The sequence below is a fragment of the Mus caroli genome, chromosome 7, assembly GCF_900094665.2.
Source record: "Mus caroli chromosome 7, CAROLI_EIJ_v1.1, whole genome shotgun sequence".
NCBI classification, from domain to species: Eukaryota; Metazoa; Chordata; class Mammalia; order Rodentia; family Muridae; genus Mus; species Mus caroli.
In genome coordinates this window covers 145,313,564-145,319,563 of record NC_034576.1, presented here as the reverse complement: position 1 = coordinate 145,319,563, position 6,000 = coordinate 145,313,564, and the positions used below count along the sequence as shown (strand labels likewise).

At 52.1% G+C, this 6,000-nt stretch overlaps 1 protein-coding gene across 2 annotated transcripts in view; it reads right to left on the bottom strand.

The window, feature by feature from the left end:
* Kcnq1 (potassium voltage-gated channel subfamily Q member 1) overlaps positions 1-6,000 on the bottom strand; it is a 318,671-nt gene that overhangs the window by 301,939 nt on the left and 10,732 nt on the right. The window lies entirely within an intron of this gene.

The following is a 6,000-nucleotide window of genomic DNA, read 5'->3' as shown; positions in this document are numbered from 1 at the left end:
CCCAAACCCTGTATCTCTGGGCCTAAGCCTTTAGAATGGTACCTGCCCTTGTGAGCTACCTGGACCCCGCTAACCCACCCTGCCTAGGCTGTTCCTCTACTGCCCCCAGGCTTCCAGATGCCCAGAGATCACTTGGTCCTCCTGGCATGAAGCATGTACTAGTTAGTCCCAAAGAAAAGCTGGCTTTCATCAGACCACAGCTCTGCCCACACACATCATGCTAACCCCAGACTTCCCTAAGGATAGGACCTAGGACTCTGGCCCAGAGCCCAAAGAGAGACAGTGCTTTGGGGCCAGGAGCCTATGGGACCCCTCCTTCAAGCATCTATCTATCCCTACCCCAACACCCTCTCAAGGATCAAAGCTTATTTAGTCAAGAGTTGTCCACCTAAAATATCGGAAACACTCCCCACCACCATGGGGGCAGGGCAGGTTTCTTATTAGCTTTTTTTTTTTTTTAATGGTGAGCTGTTAATTATCCAAAATACAGAAATACCTCTGTTTTGTTTGGTTGGTTTGTTTTTTGGTAACACAACAGGGATTCTTTAATGTCCCTTTCTGGCTCTTTCCATGTTAGATGAGCATGTATCCTGACCCCAGGGTAAGCATCCTGTCACTTACCAAAGTGAGGGACACTTTTCCATGAGTGTCAAATCCAGCCCTAGCTGTTCCAACATTGCTTTCACATGCCCTGACCTGACCCTGAGTCCCTTGTCTGTGCACAGTATTCACAGTGCCCCGCAGACAGAGCCTGCAGCTTTGGGTTAATCTTGCAGCAAGTTCATCTTGTCAGGAGCCCCAGGTGCTGCTCAGACACTGAAAAGTTGCTTAGCTAGGAGTATATGCTGACCAAGGATGTAGTTGATAGCTCCACGGCCCCCTGCAGTGGCTAGTTCCTGCCCTGGCCTCCAGCTGAGGCCCTCCAGGAGACACATTGAGAGCACACTTAGGTGCCTGTGTGAGCCTGGTACCCCTGAACTTCTGTGAGCCTGTCTGTGTCCTGTTCAATAGGTGCCTGGCACTTAAGCATACCCCACACATGACAGCCATTTGTCCCCAACCCTGGAAGAGGCTGGCTTGCCCAAGGACACCCGCCCAGGGCGGTATGACTTTGAGGCCACAGGCAGCCAGCCAGGGAAGCATTGATAAGCACAGTAGAGGTGGGGCCGTCCTGGGAACCAAAGCTGGGAAGCCGCAGAGCCCCCAGTCTCCTCCCTAACTCCCCACCCCAGCCCTTGTGCCAAGGACAGCCAGAACATTCTCACTTGCCTGGGGAGGTGCCACACCTCAAAAATGCTAACCCAGGGACCTTGGTCTGGGACAGAGAGGGCAAGTTTACACTTAGCGGGAAACCATCATTACTGCACAGGTTGGCAGGGACTTCTCAAAGGCCCTTTGTATACCTGTCTTGTGTTTTACCTCCTGGCCAAGTGAGGTGGGGATCAGGTGTCCCAGAAACAAAGCAGGGGGGGGTCACCAGGTCACCCAAGATCATGGGATGGGCCTGGGACAGAGTGCCAGCCCCACCGTTCTGTCAAAATGCAAACCTGGGACCCTGGAACCCCACCACCACTCCCGTGCTTTCTCTGTGGCAGTTGAGACATTTCCTGGTGGTTCCCGGTGGCCCTTGCATTGGTTCTGCTGCCCTCAGCTCTCTGGTGCACAGCTGTCACACCGGCAGTGACACCGGCAGTGCTACAGATTTAAGGTCAGCCGCAACCCTCACCAACTAAGACGCTTCATAGCTGCTCAGCTAACTAGGAAGGATTCTGGGTGTCGGGTCTGGCCCAACTGCAAGGACAGAGTTTCTGCCCTCTCTTTACAGCACCAATCACCCATGCCATTGGTAGAGAGTCTCCTTTGTGTTCCTGTGAACCACTGGCCAGTTCTTCCCTTCATTTTACCTCTCGGCTTGCTGTTACTATTGCACTGCCCTGGTCTTTGGCCTGCTAGGCTCTCACCTGCCAGGCCACCTACACCCAGAGTTCTCTTGTGAGACTGGTCCACTGGTGCCCTAGAAACTCATATTTCTCTCTCATGGAAAGGGTTTTCTGAGGACGTGGTGGGATACAACAGCTGCCTGCAGATCACAGTGAGAGCCTGAGAGGCTGCTCACTGCTTCTGGTCACCAGGAACAGTCTTTCTAGAAACCCAGAGCTCTCCCCCAGGCACTCCCAGGCAAGTGTAAATGTCAGGGTAGAGTTACAAGAAAGACAGAAACCCTGACATGACACCCCTGTCCCTGACATACACACCCATACCCTTGTCCATCTTTTCCTCTTCACAGGAACACCACATCCAATCAACCAACACACCCACTGATCCAGACATGCATCCATCCATGCATCCTGTGATAGTCTAACACTCTAACTTCTTGAGCCCTAGAAGCCAGACTTGGGAGCAGGGGCCACATAGAAATAGCCATTTAGTATTTGTGGACTGCCACACTGCCCACCCAACACACATGTGCACACATGGAAATATGGACTCCCATCTGGGCCTCTCCCACTCAGTGTCATGGAAACTATCTGGACAGAGTTAGAGGCAAGCGTGTCTCAGCCCTACTCCAGATCAGCTTATATGGTTGCCATAGCTTATCTCCTCTAAGCTCTGGAGAACTGCCTCCCTACAGACCTTATTTCCAGGATATTCTCAACATTTACAAGGAGATGACTATGTTCATATGTCCACTTAGAAATAACTCCCTCCAATGCCAGAGACACAGAGGTGTTGGGCAGTGAGAGGGTAGCCTTGGGGGCCTTTAAATGGTCATACATAGCAAGATGAGGAGCCCTGAGATGCCCAAACACATGATCACATGACCTGTTAGCATCCCTGAGATAGAGGCCCAGACCCTGTCCACATGTGAGGAAACAGCCCCAAAGCAAGGTGACCTCCCAGGCCACACACCCCCAGTACGAAGGCTCTGGGATGGTGCCACACCCATCTCAACTGCCGCCTGCCACTACTTCTTGCTCAGAAGAGGGCATTCTGCAATCCAGCAAAGGCGAGAGGCCAGCTCTGTGTGCATGAAGACTTCCTGTTCTCCAATGTCACCTGAGAGACCAAGTTCCACAGTTGTACCACTGATTCCCTTCAACAGAGTCCCCCCAGAAAGATGGTCATTGTATCTGTCTGCTCAGAGAAACACAGGCAAACCATGTTGCCTTTGCTGCCTGGGCCTGCCTTCTGTCCATCCTGTCTTCCCAGGGACTAGGTCACTTGAGGGTCACTCGCAATTTTCTGCTTTCTACTTGGCTGGGAGGATCTGGGTCTTATGGTTTCTCTGGAAACCTCCACTGTGTACTGCATACAGAACCCTAGAGGGTGAACCCACAACTTGTCTGGGTGCTCAGTGAATCCCAGCCTTCCTGAGATCAGAGAGCTCTGTGAGAGTACCAGGCAGGGCTCCTGAACTATAAAGCTAGTGCTGCCAGTCATTGGTAGCCAGGTGTTCAATCTGGTCTGACTCAAAGACACCAAATTTCCTGTGTGGTTTTGTACACACCCCTGGCCTTCAGGTTCTCACAAACAAAGAATAACCACGCCCATCTGGCTAATGCAATTCTAGGACCCAGATGTAGTGTGTAGACTACAGCTACCCCACTGAGCCATGGAAGGAAGGCAAGCCATATTGGATTCTGTCAGCCCTGAATCACCTAGCCAGGGTACAGAACAAGAACACAGGCTTTCCTGAGACTCTTGCCTGCATAGAGGGAACTGTCTGAAAGCAGGCAGTCTCACCGCTCAAGGAGGGGCAGAACCATGTGAGTGACAACAGGTAGCAATCCACTCCAGGCTGTCCTCTAGAGGACCTGTGGAGTAAACAGCAAACTCACTGTGCCTGGACCAAGCACCATGATATTATAGCCCGTCCCCAGAGAGGGAGAGAGGGACTCTGTAGGAGTGACCCTACAGAACAAAAACCACCTCAAAGACTTTTATGCATGCCTCATTACTTGGAAACTGGGAAGGGCCTGGCCAGTTACCAAGTGAAAAACTTCAGGCAGGGGGGAGGAGGAGAGAAGAGGGAGGAGGAGGAAGCAGGGAAGGTAAAGGGAGGCGGGGGAAGGTAAAGGGAGGTGGGGGAAGGGCTAGGGAGGGGGAGGGAAGTAGGAGAGGAAGGAAGAAGAGAGAAGGAGGGGGATGGGAAGGAGAGAAGAAGGGGGATGGGAAGGGGAGAAGGAGGGAATGGAAGGTGGGAGGAGAAGGGGAGAAAAAAAGGAAGTAAAAGCAAGACAGGAGAGGAGGATGAGTTGAAGGGGTGGGGAGTCCTTGCCCACTTTCCAGGCAACGATCTCTGGACTTCAGGTCAGCACTGAAGGCAGCTGCAAGCCTTGGCTGTCTACAGATAGGACCACTGACTTGCAGTATGGAAAGTTGAAAAACACTAGGCATTTCTTCCCTTTCAAGAAGTGTAAGATAGAGCCAGGTGTGGTGGCGCACGCCTTTAATCCCAGCACTCGGGAGGCAGAGGCAGGCGGATTTCTGAGTTCGAGGCCACCCTGGTCTACAAAGTGAGTGCCAGGACAGCCAGGGCTATACAGAGAAACTGTGTCTCGAAAAAACAAGAAGTGCAAGATAGACACCAGACTATACTAGATATGCAAGTGACTTCAGCCAAAGTCAGGTGGCTTCTCTGACTTACAAATGTGATCACCCCACACACACACACACATTCCTGGGGGCCTCCAGCAGGGCCAGGGCAGCTGTAAGTAAGCTGTAAGCTTGTAAGTCTTCCAAGGTTCACCAACAGTCCTCTGGTTTTCCTCCCCTGACTCTTGCCCTAGCATTTCTACATCTCTCCTGCCTCCTCACCACTCTCTGAGCCAGGTGAGCATGCTGCTTCTCCTGAGCACTGGCTAGCTCCCCAACATTAGTCCTCCAGAGTTCCAGGTCACATGAACAGGGCCAATTCCAGGCAGCACTCAGCTCCTATGCTCATCGCCACATAACAACTCTGTAAGCACAGATACAATGGGCCATTCTGGTTAGGTCCCTTCAAGTACTCCCAGAAGCCTGGCCTTCCCATCTCTCTGCCAATATTACAGGGCTGGCATGAAGGAGCACTAGAGCACTGGGCATAAGCCTCAGTCTATCTGCTCCATCCCAGCATTTTCCTGGCATCCTGTCCTCAGGGAGCAAGGGAACTGACCATAGAGGGATCACAGCCACCTCACCCTCTCTCACTGGGCAGAGCCAGCTCACACAGCAGACATAGACCCAACAGGTGACAACCACTGCAGAATGGAGCATACCCTCGAGCAAGGTAATCTCAAACTGGGTTTTGCAATTTGTTTAATCAGGTCCCAAGAGAGGGCACATGCTACACACTCTCCCAGTCCTTCTACCTGTCCCTCCTCCCCTGCATATTTCAGTCCTTAGTCCTACAGGTGCCCTCCATCATGACCTGCACACCTCAGTTCCACCATGAGCACCAAAGCATGCTCCTCTTGCCATAGTATTTCCCAAAAGCTTGATCAGGAGGCTGTACCCAGCTCATTTACTCCTCCAGTAGTGATGGCAATGTAAGTCCTAGTTGAACAATTCTACCCAATACCTGCTGTCCCACCCATCTAGATTTTGGACAAGTTGGTAACTGAGACCCTCAAGGCCGAATCTGTGATTTCACCAGGACCCATGATGGTGTAGATCAGCCATGAGGAGCTTTAGACATTAGCAGGAGTTGGTAAGGAACCTCCCCCCTCCACCCCTCAAAGCTGGGACCTCTTCAGTGCTTTGGTTTCTCCGGTTACTGTTACAGCGGGAAGCAAGACAGGTATATGCTGGGTGAGTTGTGGGCTACCACCTATTCATCTCTGAAAGAGATGGAAGGTCCTGTCCCTTATTCACTAGGACAACTGGGGATCTGAATTTCTGCAGTGCATTCGGACCCACTCCAACAAGACACACCTTCAAGTCTTCTCCAGTCCTGTGCTGTGCCCTGGCATCCACTGGCCATTTCCTCACCTCCTGCTCCAGGATTGGCTTGGGCACCTG